This window comes from Cibotium barometz, chromosome 48 (assembly GCF_041138505.1).
Source record: "Cibotium barometz isolate CiBa-2024 chromosome 48, ASM4113850v1, whole genome shotgun sequence".
Lineage (NCBI taxonomy): Eukaryota > Viridiplantae > Streptophyta > Polypodiopsida > Cyatheales > Cibotiaceae > Cibotium > Cibotium barometz.
In genome coordinates, this window is record NC_141093.1 from 44,458,225 (window position 1) to 44,473,327 (window position 15,103).

Consider the following 15,103-nt stretch of genomic DNA (forward strand, 5'->3'; position numbering starts at 1 on the left):
ATATGCGAATGATTAATATCTCCATATGAGAAATTTTTCTCTTCTTAAAGTTTCATCGGATGATGCAGTTATCGGTAGTCCACAGAGTTTGTTGCTATGGACACTTTAAGTCACAGGGTCAACCTGGACTCGGGTAAGTCACACCTTTCTCTGTCCATGTCCAGTTGAAAACAGAAAAGTAACAGTCAACTTTTCTATATATATGCTTCTATGTATGTCTGTATGTATTGAAGCTAATGTTCAGATAGTCAAGACTGTCTCTTGGATCTAAAATTCGGCTGTAGTTACATGTCAGAACTCTGTGTGCGCGTGGGTATTTGCATATGTGTTGACTGACAGGTATGTGCTGATACCATCTGTCTCCCCATCTGAGTGTGTGTGTGTGTGCTCACTGTCAGTGATTAGAATTCAGTATGTGCTAAGACCGTCTTTCTCCCCATAAAAAACAGTCAACAATCAGAAATTCAAAGCATTGGTTGTTTACAGACTGATTAGATCACTAAGGTGGACATGTTTTTACATGCAAAATTTGATCATATTGAGATAAGTAGGAATGTTGTAGCAGGTATGCTATGCTGTGTTTAACGCAGTTAATGGGATGATGCTATTTGGTTATGTAAACAAGCAACAGGATTTTGGCATACTAATTAAGAAGCCCATCCCATGTAAAAAGCTGGATAAGGCAGATGACATGTGGACTGAGACTTTTGAAGAACTATGCCGTCTCTTGATTATCTGACTATGACATTTGCAAAAACAAAACAAGTTTGATAGTGCTCTATACAAGAAACTCATGGACAGTTAGAGAGGATGGATTTGAAGGCACCAATGATTCAGACCAGCAATCTCAATGATTTAGTTGGTAAAGATTCAATTGCTGGCAGCCCATGGAGGTGGATCCCAGAAACATTTCAGTACCAGCCTCAGCATCTTAAGGTAGCTTTTTCCTATGTGGTCTTAAAGATGCAATTCTATGGATTTCTATTGCTGATGAAATGTGAGAACACATCATATACAGTAGGAAAACAATGAGGGTTGCTGTTATTAACCTCCTATGCCTTCCATGCGCATGTTTATACAGAATTCAGGAACCACAGGCCACCGTTCATGTTAGTGAGAAGCCTCAATTGCACATGCAAGGATGTAGGTGTAACAGATGGGGAGATCGCAAAGCTGAGATTGAGCTTTGAAAGGGGTTCTTTCAAGTAAACAACTATTCACTCGTGAATGCAAGGTTGAAATAAGAGGAACAAGCAGGATGACTTCACACTGGCTCTCTCACATCACCACACGCATAGCCAGCACTACAGTTTAATGGACGGACTATCATTTAAACCACTGCCACAGGAATGAACGGAGTGAGCCTAGATGACAGTTGGCATATGTTCCAGAGCCACAGGATATGGATTGTGAATCACCTCTTCGCAGGTGACTGAGTATGGATTTATTCAAGTGGAAGAGCTAGGCTACTTTTTGTGACCATGCGTCCTCTGACTTTAAAAATCTGATCATGCTTGTCGGGAAAACTCATGCGTAAATATTTTTATTAAGCTATGGTGCTACACTCGTTTGCTCACAACATATGACATAGGGATTTGTTATTTTACAGGTAAAATGTCCTTGGTCAGAATGTCCACTTGAAGTTCTTCAAAGAGCCAACACAGCAACATGACATTGAGAACATGGTAAGTTTTTAGTAGAGATGCAGACACAAGCCATTGTTGCCCCAAAGATTGCGGTGCGTTTGGCACCAATCACTGCTTTGAATCCAAAGTAAATTTGTGTTTTTATAGTTTCAATTGGGTGCAATTTCAAGACTACTACCAAAATAAAGAGCAAAATGCATATAGTTCCACTTAGAATTTTGCAATTTCAATTGGGTGCATTCATTACTATCTATGAACTGTTGGTTTTGTAATTTCGAGTGAGTGCATTCAGCAATAATCAGCGAAATTTTTTATCTCATTGTTGGTGGCAACTTCAACAATAGAGTCTCAACAAGAGTCTGAAGTTTACCAGTGGTGTATGATGTGGTGAGCAACCCATAAATTTTATCCTTAGTCATGGTTAAGAGCTTTCAATAGAATATTAGCTGAGGTGGTCTTTGAGGGGGAGTCATCTGCTATGTTTCTTCTTGTGTGGCCTCACTAACAGTGGCTTCTTGTTGTTCAAATACTTCTTGGTATGATTTGATCTCTTGTGCGAGCTCAGTCTCAATGCGTTGCATTTCCTCAGTCACATCTGGAATGACGCCTCTCATCTTCCTTTCCATCTTCTTTTTCCTTCCTTTCTTGATCTCCTTCATTATAGCTTTTGTTTCCATGAGGATAGCTTGCCCTCCTTGCATCTCTACAGCAGTCACAGTGCTGGTTGCTCTGGAAGGAGAGCCAGTTGCATTTACTATATTGGTTCTGGTTCTGGAAGGGTCCTTTGAGCCACATGGTTCAAGACTTGTGTCATGATGTATGGGTTGCATATCTTGGATTGGCAGGCTTTGAGGTAGTTCTCTATTTCCCGGTGTATGTAGTATGCCCATTTCTCCTTCTTTTCTTCATGGACTTTTGCGATTTTGTTCAGCGATACCCTGTTGTACCAGTCCACTCGCTTTACCTGCATGATTAAAGACATCGCCTGCATGCCTTCTCTGATGTTCTCATATTTAGCTTTATTAGAGTTATGGGAGATCTTCTTCAACATAGCATCCAGAGGCATCTTATCAAAGGCATGGGCGTGTACCTTAACTGGTGGTGGGAGCTATAGAGCTTCATGGATTAGATCTTTAGTGATCAGAACCTACTCTCTGGTTCCATCGGCTTTCGTTACAGTAACCTACTTGGTGGCTTTGTCATATGTCTTTATGTATTTGGCACAAAGCTCCGTGTCGATATTCATGGGAAGAACTTGTGCCATTCTGCCAAGGCCCACCTTCTCTAGCTTTGTCCTTTACTTGTGCCTCTTCTAGAATCTAGAGGCACTCCGGGCCGTAGTATTGCAGGGCCACCTTTCCATGTGCTGTATGGATCTGCTGGTGATGGCACCATGGAAGGCTTGGGCATATGGACGCATGTAATTCATCTTTGTTCCTCATGCTGGCCTCTTCTTCTAGCTCACCGGGGAGCCCATGGCACTGGCCTGTGTTACCATGGGGGTCTTTGCGGCTTATGGGTCTGAGGTTGACATCTGTACATGTAAAAAAGATCAGTCTCTAGACTGGTGGGGCATGTACCACTCCCTATTTTTATTTGGGTTGTATAAATGGCAAGAAAGTTAATTATGATGAGAAGGGTGTTAGTGGTGGGAGCAATAAACAAGGTGTTTTAGTTGCGATATTGAAGAGGTCCATTATGTAGCGTGAAGGTGTAGGTGCTCAAACAACTGTGAATGTGCAGGTCGTGAGAGCAGTAATCTCGTGAGAAGGATTTTCGTGGGATGGAAATCCGTGAGAAGGATTTTCGTGAGAGTTGATAGTGTGAAAGTTAATAGCGTGAAATGGATTTCCGTAAGACAGAAATTCGTGAGAGTTAATAGTGTGAAATGGATTTCTGTGAGACGAAAATCGTGAGAGTTAATATCGTGAAATGGATTTCCGTGAGATGGAAATCCGTGAGAGTTAATAGCGTGAAATAGATTTCCGTGAGACAGAAATCCGTGAGAAGGATTTTTGTGAGACGGAAATCCGTGAGAGTTAATAATGTGAAAGTGCAGGTTTTAAGCATTTAAGCATTTACGCGTGAAACTACAGGTTTGGTCGTGAAGTATTTATGTTTTGTTTTTCTTATAGATTTGATTAGTGCATGTTGGGATGAGACCACTTGCAGAGTTTAGAGCGAAAACTTAGCAAATAATAAGAAATCGTTTGATGAAAATGCAAGACTGTTGTTTAACATGCAACGACTTTGTGTGCCCAAGACATTCAATTGATTATGATCAAAGTTTGAAAAGATGGAAAGAAAAGAAAAACAAAGAAGGGCCCAAGCTCCCACCTCAATGTGTGAATGTTGATTAGAGTTCGAAGAGGGATGCGATGCAAGAAGATCGATTATGTTGAGCACACGAAAAAAGGAAAGTTTTTCGAATTTATGGCGCAACCGTTGAATTGGGCGGCTACCTTGATGAAGAATGCCATATGCCATCTTACAATTAGCCCGTGAAAAGTGATCGTTTCATGGCGTGAAGCATTTTGGACCAGTTCACGGCGTGAACCTTTTTGTACCCATTCACGGTGTGAACTTTTTTGGATCATGAGTGTGCAAGATTGATACCTTGTATTTTTCTTCATGCTCAATCATTCAAACATGCATATAAAGGAGTGAATGATACCCATTTTTACCTTGTATCCATTTTGTGACTAATGGATACCATCTTTTATTGCCATGGGAACCAAGGTGAAACCTTGGCACTTTTGGGTAGGTGTTGTTGCACGCATTTTAACTCCATGTGGGAGTGTTTGATTCTTTCCTCCACCCAGTTTTTCTACTGAGTCTGTTTATTGAACTTCTTCTTTTTTCCCCTTCAAGGTCCTTGTTCAACTCCTTCATCGAGGTGGTTATACTGGTATTGTTTTGGATATATTTAACCCATCTTGTTGAGTTGTTTCTTCCTCCACACCAGTGTTTGTGCAGTTTGAGCATTGGTTTTAGTTGGGAGCTGGTTCCGCATGCTTTCACTGCCCTTTCCTTTGTATTCGGAGTTGTTTGCAATGGTGGCCACCACTGGGTGGGGTTTGGGCACCCATACTATCATATTGCCTTGGTAGTAACCTTGTGCCATAAGCAAATCCTTTTGGACCCATTACTCCCGAATGCCTTGTGGAGTGTTGATTTGTCTGGAGTATCGCCAACCTGCTTTGTGAAGGCCATTTTTTATTTTTGAATCCCTTTTGAACCCTTCTTATTGTTTCCTTATTAACCTCTTTCTCCTCCTTGGGGGGTTGGTTTCTAAGTTGGACCTTGGGCACCCATTGCTATGTACCTTGTGACTTAGGATGCTTTTTGCATAGGGATTGCAGAATTGCTGCCTTTTTTGCTTCATGAGTTGATGTCACCGTGCTTGGTGTTGCTATCTCCTCAATCATGGCCTGCTTCCCTGTGTTTGTCAAGCTCTATAAGGGTACAGACGTGACATTGTCACCCTTGTTCAGCAGTGCTGTCCTCTTCTCCCATTGGATATTACATTTACTGGCGTAAATCCAGATCGTCCTAGGATCATTTTTCCTCTTCCATGGAACCTACAGGTATGACAAACACCTTTGCAACCAAGGAATTATTTCTGATGGAAATGTTAACACTTAAAAATCCCTCAGCTTTCGTAGTTGTCAAGTGCACACTACGTACTTGTGCATTAGTGGTTCAAGGTGTGGTTTATCTAAGGCTACCCATGTCTCATATGAGATCAGGTTATGACTTGATCTCGTATCTATTAATGTAATGTTCGTTGCATGGCATTTAGCCGTAGAGAGTTCCACCCTGAGTTGTGCTGGCTCAATGTTCAGTTCCTCTTCGTCCAGGAAAGTTAATAAAGCCATGTTCACATGCAACATTCTCTTATGGAGTAATAGTTTGGCTTTGGCCTCCCTTGACTTAGCCTCTTCTTGAGCTTGCTGGATTTTTTCCTTTACGAGCTGCTTTTATTGTTTTAAGAGATGTTCTTGCAAGAGCATCTCGTGGGTCAGTGGTCCAAAATATTTTTTGAGTTTGCTCCCATGGACATAACCCTCCATCAGTACGCCCTCAATTTTCTCAATTCTAACCGACCCCTGAGGTGTGATCTCAGAGACTCGAAAGGGTCCTAGGCCTCTGTACTTGAGTTTCTTTTTCTTAGTGTTTCCTACACCATACACGAGGACAAGGTCCCCCATTTCCAATTTTTTTTTGTTTCAAGTTTTTGTCAAACCAATGCTTTCTGCATAGTTTCTTGACCATGAGTCCATGCGATGCAATTAGTCTGGTCTCATCAAGCTTCTCTAAATCGATTAGCTTTTTAGCTAATGCATTCTCCGCCAAACGCTTTTGCACTGCAATCCTTAAGCTTCGAACTAGGTATTCCATAGGCATTACTTCCTTAACACCACAAGCTAGACAAAAGGGACTAGATCCCATCACTACCTTATATGATGTTTGGTATGCCCATAAGGCTGTTGTCAGCAGCTTATGCTCCCAGTCCGTTTGAGTTACTTCCAAAGTTTTCGTAAAGATAATACACAAAATTTTGTTTGTACTCTTTGCTTGACCATTAGCCTATGGATAATAAGGTGATGATTTTCGGTGCACTACTAAGAATCCAGCAAGTAAATGATCAATCAAATCATTAATAAGGTGTGAACCGCGATCACTAACTAATTCTAATGGCCAGCCGAATCTCGAGATAATTTGCTTATATAAGAATTTTGCTGTTGTTTGTGCATCAGCTCGCTTCGAGGCTCTAGCTTATGCTCATTTGATGAAATAGTCCATGTGGCCATGATTACATATCGGGCTTGTAAGATGGATGTGCCGCTGGACTAATAAATCCAACAAAATCTATCCCCCATTTCTCGAAGGGTTGTCTTACAATAATAGGGGGTGAGCGACATCTTGTCCCTTTGTTGTGGGATAGCAAATTGCTGACATTCCTCGTAACTTTTGACAAATTCTATGGCATCCTCGAACAACGTAGGCCACCATAATCCTGCTTGAAGTTTCGTACGGGCCATAATCTCTCCAACAAAATGCCCATCCGGTTATCCCTGAATGAGCTTCATCCAATATCATGACGAACTCATCTTCTCTCACACATCTTCTTAGGATATTGTCCTTACCTAGCTTATATAGTTCTCTCGCACATCAATTGATAAGGTGCAGCAAGCTTGATAAAACGTCGCATTTTATCTTTGTTCAAGGGTGTTTCTTATGGAAAACCATAAGTTAGATAGTCTGATATCTCTTCGCTTCATTCGGGTACCATGTCCAGTTTGAACAAACAAGCATCAGGGAGGTCATCATCAACACCAGTTGCTAGTTCCCCATTTGGAATTCTTGACATATAATTGGCCAACACATGTTGTGTCCCTTTCCTTACCGTAATTGTAAACTTGAATTCCAATAGTAATAGCCAAAGGCAATGAGTAGATTGTACAATGGCCTGGTGATTTTAGCATAGAAGATTATGAAGCGATGGTAATACCCAATGTGGCCCATAAATCTTTGCACACCTTTATAATTAGTGGGTGGTGGCAGCTCTAAGATTAACTTGACCTTGCTGTCATCCATAGATATACTGTTCTTTGAGATAATATGTCCCAATATCACACCATGTTTGACCCAAAATTGGCACTTTAAAGGGTTTAGGGATATACGGTATAATCGGCATCTCTCAAACACCTTCCTTAGGCAAGCCGATGGTCTGCCCATTAAGAGTGTGCACACAGATCATTAATGAATACCTCTAGCCATTTCTATAAGTAATCTTTGAAGGTTGTGTACATCAATTGTTGGAATGTTGTTGGGGCATTGGTGAGACTGAAAGGTATGACTTTGTATGCAAACGTCCCCTACATTATATTGAAAGATGTCTTATGTTGGTCTTCTGGTGCTATAGACACCTGATTGTAGCCTAAAAATCCATCCAAGAAGCTGTAAGCTTCTTCACCAGCCACTCTCTCCAAAACATGTTCCATATAGGGCAATGGATAATGGTCTTTCCTAGTAGTTGCGTTGATCTTTTTAAGATCGACGTATATCCTAAGTTTCCCATTCTTTTTTGGTACTATTACGATTGGTGACAACCAATCCATATGTTCTATCTCATAGATGAAATCCGTAGCAATGAGTTTATCTATTTCCTCCTTTACAATTTGTTGCATATTTAGGACTCATCTGGTATGGTTTCTCCTTGGTTGGGCTTGATCCTTCCATTATTGGGATCGTATGTTGCACCACCTTAGGTGGTACACCCTTCATCTCCTTGTAGTTCCAGGCGAAACAATCCTTAAATTCCGTAAGGAGGGTAACGAGCTCATTTTCTTCAGCCAAAGTCAAGTCCTTAGCAATATAAACAAGTTTGGCCATGACTTTCCTGGCCTCTCGCTCGGCTTCTGCCAGAGCTTTGTTCTATTTTTTATGCCCAGCTTTTGTAAGCTTAGGTGTTTATGGCTCTTGAAGGATAACCTTCTCCTTATGTTTCCCCTCCAGTGATATTTTACTCAATTCTTCACCCCAATCCTTAGAAAACTCATCGTGTACCTTAGTGGCTTCGAGGTATCTCAACCATTGGGCATCCGTGGGTTTTTTCATAATAAGGCATTTTGTCGAGCAATATATCATTTCTATTTTCGCCATCTTTTGAGGCATTAAGCGTTGGTATGGCCTTGTGATCCAATCCCTTCTATCGTAGAGACCTCCTCTTCTGATTCTTCATCAATGTTTTGCCAATTGACCATATAGACAGCGTTAGTGGGAATAATTCTAAATTCCACATATTGGGTCCCTTTGGGTTGCATCACATCTATGGTAGCTAGCACACGCATCCAGTTTTCACTGAAATTCAGAGGAGGAAGTGATGCATACATTTTCATTTCCTCTTCCTCTTGGGAATTTTCCATTGTGGGTTGGCATATTTGTACAAATGCAGTCCGTTCATTACTGAACATTTGCCCTTCCATGGGGTGTGATCTCCACGTTCTCAGATCTATCTTTAAAATTTGCAAATCCCTATGCACATACACATGATCTAATGCCCAATCGTGCACCAATTTGGATTCCCTCATGAAGGGTCCTCCCAATATTATGTCATATGAGTCTGGTTGGTGTAGAAAGTCATTACTACAAATGTATGATGGTAGCGAAACGTAAAGAGTTTGAGTTTCACATTCTCCAAAAGCCTAATGGGCCTTGAAGATGTTTCGTCTGCCATTTTAATGATTAGATCTGCTCTTTTTAGATCGGGTTTTTCCCAGTTTTTCCGACAACGTTTTGTGATGATGATGCTAATCCCCGTCCCACCATCTAGGATAGCCGGTGCCTACTAGTACCCGTTATATGATGAATCGAGATTGTAGCATCTGTGTCGTCACTTTCGTAATAACGTCCCAATTGATTAACTGGTATCTTGATGACTCTAGTTCTCCTTATGTGTTTTAGGGTTCTTTCTGCCACAGTTTTCCCCAGTTTTCCCGACAACGTTTTGTGATGATGATGCTAATCCCCGTCCCACCATCTAGGATAGCCGGTGCCTACTAGTACCCGTTATATGATGAATCGAGATTGTAGCATTTGTGTCGTCACTTTCGTAATAACGTCCCAATTGATTAACTGGTATCTTGATGACTCTAGTTCTCCTTATGTGTTTTAGGGTTCTTTCTGCCACAGTTTTCCCCAGTTTTCCCGACAACGTTTTGTGATGATGATGCTAATCCCCGTCCCACCATCTAGGATAGCCGGTGCCTACTAGTACCCGTTATATGATGAATCGAGATTGTAGCATTTGTGTCGTCACTTTCGTAATAACGTCCCAATTGATTAACTGGTATCTTGATGACTCTAGTTCTCCTTATGTGTTTTAGGGTTCTTTCTGCCACAAAGGTGGCAGAACATCCTCTGTAGTGTCAACTCCGCCTTCTATCCATTCCCTTATGTCTGCCCATAGTGTTGGTGAATTGCGTAGCAGTTGCCCTAATGATGTGGATAGTATAGCCGCGCGAGGCTTCCTATGTCTCTGGGTTCTCTGGTAATTCAGGGTTCCTTCCATGTTTGTGTCTCGTATCCATCCCTACGGAAGGAATGGATGGACTCACCCCGCAGATCTTCCTCAAACACCCTGGACATTGTGTTTGCTTAAGATCCCTCTTCCATTTCTTCTGGAATTGGAGTAGGTACATCCAATTCTCTTTCCCTTGTTGGTTCATTTCTTGGATACATTGTATCCTTGACCCAATTAGCCCTTAGCTTGGCTTCATGAAGCCGTTGACATTCTTCTACTAAGGCCGTGGCGTCTTCAAGCTTCCTTATCTCCTCTTGGGCATTTGGGTACTCCCTGACTCCTTTACGGGTTGATGGTCATTCCTCTAGGAGTTGATGGTCTTTCTCTTTGCTCCTCTAGGTCACGCTCTTTTTGGTTGAATGCTTGATCCCCTTCTTCTCTCGATTGGGTGGATCTGGTATCTTCTTCAGATCCATCCTGGATTGTGACCCTGGTGTCACCCTTACCCACTTTTTTTCACTCTTCTTCTCTGACTAGTTCTGGAAGTGGTCGCATCTTCTCGGTTCTTCCCCTTGTCCCCTAATTGGGCCTAGGCTCGTGTCAGGACATTGAGTGGTGTGATATTTCTAGGGTGCACACACTAATGGTACATATGGTGGTTTGGTTAGAAGCGGAAGTCAAACCACTTGCTGTCATTGGGTGGAGCAGTTAATTATTGGGGTTGGTGCGTATGAACCACATTCTTGTATATGGACACTCAGCGATTTAATGTGGCCCGCTAGCCAAAACATTATAGCGGTCCTCTCCTCATGTTTGAGTTCAGGTCCTTACCCTTCCACTATACCATGGTTTGAAACACAGGTACTGGCATGTTATTCTATTGGACATAGAATTCTGGTGCAATCTCCGCAGCTTCCTCATAATACTCTCCACTAAATTCTTCTTCACGCACCATATCAATATCTTCTGATGACTCTTCAGTCAATACTTGGTTGATTTTAGCCTGTGGTAGTTGTGGTGGTAGAGGTGAAGTGTCCTGTACTCGAAACATCCCCCTAGGTAAATAGGAAGAGTTGGGTTGTCCTGCAGCTGCAGTGATTTGCACATGTGGTGATGGTAAGGCCAATGGAGCTCTAGGTGTCGGCACAACTATGTAATTGTTTGGAACCTTGGGTATCTACACATGGAAGTGTCATGATTCCCTACTGTGACACAATGTGCACAATAGAGCAAGGGCCTTGCTCTTAACTATGGACATTTGGTGGTAGTGTGATTCAATTTGCACATAGAGCACCACACCAATTCCCTACGGGGTAAATATGGGTATGCCCATGCCCAGATGTTTCTCTCCCCTCCTTTACCTTCAATTTCTCCAGTATTGCATTATTGAGCTCGTCCATAGCCATGTTTTCGACTTGCTTTCTCCGAGTTCCAATCTCTTGGTGACACAAAACACGCGAAGTCGTTGCTGCTGCTGTGACGATATTATGACATCTCCGGTTGTGGCAATTCCAGCATATTATCTTCATATTCAATTGCCAGTTTGCAACATGCATCTAGAGTAGCTGGTTGGGCTAATACTAGATAATCATGCATCTTGTGGTCTCTAACTCATCTCCGGAAGCAAGGCAATAACTGATCGTCAATTAGCCTCTCCCGTAGCTTGCACCTTGAATTTAAGTGCTTTAGTCGAGACCCATAGTCTATCATCTACTCCATTTCCTTTTGTTTGATATTGTGCAACTGTGCCACAGGACTCTATTTGTCGCCACTTCTGGCAAAGCTGGGTACAAACACATTCTTGAGTTGTGTGAAGTTAACCTTATCCTCGGGTTTGAGGGTTCGAAATCATTGATGCGCCTTCCCTTCTAGGGTTAGTGAGAAAGCATGAATCATTGTTACATCACTGTGACTAGCCCGTAGGTTTCGCACGTGGATTCAAAAATCTCTACATGTTGAATAGGATCCCCATCCCCACAGAATTTTGGAACGAGCTTAGAAATTATGTGTGGCTTCTTGAGAGGGTCGGGATTCTAGAGCAGTGCCTAGTTCCCTTACCATTCCTTGGCCTATTTCTGTGGCCATATTCAACAGATCCATCCTTGTGGCTACATTAAAATCGATGGTTGGATCCACTCTTGGTCTTTGAGGAATTGCTCGCCCCTACCTAGACCTCGTCCTCTTCCTATGTTGGCTCTTCTAAGCACCTCCGGTCTATGGGATGGTCTTGCCACTTCACTTTGGAATGGCCTATCATTAGCCACCTCTGTACGCCTTTGTAGAATTAAGAGTTCCATGTCCTGTAGGAACGTAGGATGATTGATCATCTGCTCGATGTCCTTTTTTTGTGTATAGGCGGTCTTCCACTTCGCCCCCACTCTTGCTAGGTTATCCTCTTCTTCTGGGGTTACAACCCCTTCCTCTACTCTGGGCTCTTCATTTATGGGTTCTACGTTTGGAAATTATCCCTCACTTCTTCCCATGACTATTTTTGGCTCTTTACTCCGTGATTGGAGTAAGTTTACAATTCCCATCTCCTTTTGTTTGGCTCTCACACTTTGAGTATCAAGGACCCGTCCTGGCCGCACTTTCCATGTCTCTTCTCATTCAGGGGGGTGCTAGTGTTTGACAACCTTGAATTTGACATTTGGATGGGCACTTCTTGCTTTGGACCAAGTCTAGCGCTGGTTTTGACAGACCCATGCCCGCAGCTTGCGCTTCTTCGTCTCATTACTAGTTTGGAGACCCAAAAGTCCCTGGGCGATATCAATGATACCGCTGGATCTGGTGGGGGAGGGTGGTTTCTCATCTTCTCCCCCCAAACTGAGAGTATCGCAACCCTTCTTCCATGGATTCATCACTACTAGTTTCAACAGTGGACAAATTCCTTAAGACACTCAATTGAGTGCTTACTGAGTGGCATGAATCCATACTTTTTTGATAGGAAGATCATGGGTGATTTGATGCTCTATGGTCTCATGGATCTGGTTTGGGGAGGGTGGTTTCTCCTCTTCTCCCCAAAGCCAGAGTATCGCAACCCTTCTTCCATGGATTCATCACTACTAGTTTCAACAGTGGACAAATTCCTTAAGACACTCAATTGAGTGCTTATTGAGTGGCCTGAACCCATACTTTTTTGATAGGAAGATCATGGGTGATTTGATGCACTATCATCTCAGGAGTAAGATATGATTTGATAAGATATTTTGCTGCCCCAATTAAATTTTGGTTAGATTCTATCGACTTGTTTACGAGGCCATGAGATTGTAGAGAACAGTTCACGGCATGAAGTGTTAGAAAATAGTTCATGTCGTGAAAACGATTTTCTACACTTCCACGTGTTTAAAATTTTTCCTTTTCAACTCAGAATTCCACGTTACCTTGTTATGATTTTTAATTTTTTTCAAGACTTCCTTAGAGTTAATCTGACTATTCCAAGTTCGTGAGTTTGATTTGATCAAGGCGTGAAATTGCAGAAAAAGTTCACACCGTGAGACGAGATAAGGTTTCACGTCATGAAAAGTAATTGGTTCACGTTGTGAACTAAAAATAGTTCACGTCGTGAAGGATTCTAAAATGGTTCACGTCGTGAACGATTTTTTACACGTTCACGATTCTTGATTTTGTCAGACCTCGTGGTGTTAGAGGTGTCAGGATAAGGCTACCTATTTTTGGCAAGGTAATCACGTGAATTGCGGCGTTCATCTCGCGACGTTGATGCTGGGAGCAACTCACGGTGTGAAGTTGTAGAAAACGGTTCACGTTTCATGAACGATTTTCTTGCAGTTTCACAAGGGAACTTCCCGCATCAACTAATGTGATTCTGGGTGCAAAATACTTATCCAACTGTTTCCAAAATGATTGTGCCATGCCTAAGGAGTGTAATACAAGTTCAAGGCATAGTCAATGGCTCCTTATTTTTTTGATTTTTGTGAATTTTTGAAAAGAAGAAAAAACAAAACACCAACGTGCTTGTTCACGTTGATGATTCCAGTGATGTAAACATCAAAATTAACTAGAAAAAATAGTGAAGCTCTCTTCCAAGACCACTCCACCACACAAATACACAACAACCACAACCAATTTCTCATCACGATTTTTCACTTCTACACAAATCTTATCCATTCATTTCCTACATAATGCACTACCAGAATGCAAAGGCAATCATGAATCTTATGCAATGGGAGCTAAAACTCCAAGAGGAAGGAAGAAACAAAGGTGTTTCCCCGGCAGTGGCACAAAAAATGTTATGGGCTACGATACCTCCCAGAGGGAACTCAATGCATTCACCTAAAGGAAGAGCAATAGGACACAACTGTCATAGGGCACTTACCAATGCTTCAAACTTAAGTCCCCTGAGGCCTCCAAGCTCACTTGTTAAGCTCCAAACCTCCAAGCTCCACCTTCATGCTGTCACAGTAGAGTCACTCGCATCGTCTCGCATAAATCACTCTCTCTCACTCTCCCACATAAGCATGAAAACATACAAGCATAGAAGAGGCAAAAATGCTAGAATGTTGTCTCTCAATCTCTTTCAAGACACAAAGAAGAGCTCTTAATAGCACAAAGGGTGATTGTATCTATTCATTATTATGAGAAAATGCCTTATATACATTCGACCGTTATTTACATTTTGGCGCCCAAAACTTACTTAACTAAGGCCTTCACTGGCCAATATCTTATAATGTACAACTTTTATAGTGCCTTTACATGACACTTATTAATGTCCTCAATGAGAAGCATACTTGTTAATCCAAAATGGAATTAACAATGATTGCAAACCAAGGCACGAGAAACAGTAAAAAAGAACGCAAAAAATAAACTTCAAAATGGGTAGAAGAGCATGTTTTACAACAGAAACCAAAAGAAAGAACAAAACATTCTAAACCCAAGAAAAACAAGGGGTAACAAATTGTCGACACCAAGGTTGAAATAAAGGACAAGGAAGAAGAGCCTGTGGAGGACATAAACCCAAAAGAGCCAAAAGCTACACATAATGCGGAAGCATTATGTGTAGGACATAAAGCCAAAAGCTACACATAATGCGGAAGCATCTACCTCCAAGGCTACCACTAAAACCACCAAACCCACATGTGTGACATAGGATACAAAAGCTTGAAAGTAAGTTCGTTCTCGTCGCATGGGCAAACGTAATGAAAACCTGACAATTCTAAGAAGTCAAAAGATGAAACATGTTCTAGTACGTTGCTAAGTGAGGATGAAATAAGTTTTGATTCATCACTCCAGTGCACCTCATAGACTAATCAAGAAACTAGAACCCGCCCAACCACCCCAAATTAAAAATCATGATCACATAACATATGCGGAACGCAAAAAGCAAACTCAGGAGAGCATGCTTAGCATTGTTGAGTGTCATATAGGATCACTGATTGTGATTGAACCTTATAATGTCAAAACTAAAAAAGCA

The 15,103-nt window shown here is 41.8% G+C and overlaps 1 protein-coding gene and 1 long non-coding RNA gene across 6 annotated transcripts in view; both read left to right on the forward strand.

Moving 5' to 3' along the window:
- LOC147611202 (uncharacterized) overlaps nt 1–483 on the forward strand; it is a 96,331-nt gene extending 95,848 nt beyond the window's left edge. For 3 of the 5 annotated variants that reach the window (XR_015263983.1, XR_015263980.1, XR_015263984.1), the window contains exon 12: nt 69–483. The gene's annotated coding sequence lies outside the window, so the exon portion shown is untranslated. The remainder of the gene's footprint in view (nt 1–68) is intronic. The other 2 variants (XR_015263981.1, XR_015263982.1) reach the window with 2 other exon arrangements.
- Nucleotides 484–945: 462 nt separating this feature from the next.
- LOC147611204 (uncharacterized) lies at nt 946–1,857 on the forward strand. The gene is made up of 2 exons (XR_015263985.1): nt 946–1,428; nt 1,610–1,857. It is a non-coding gene; the product is annotated as an uncharacterized LOC147611204 (long non-coding RNA).
- Nucleotides 1,858–15,103: the final 13,246 nt, after the last annotated feature.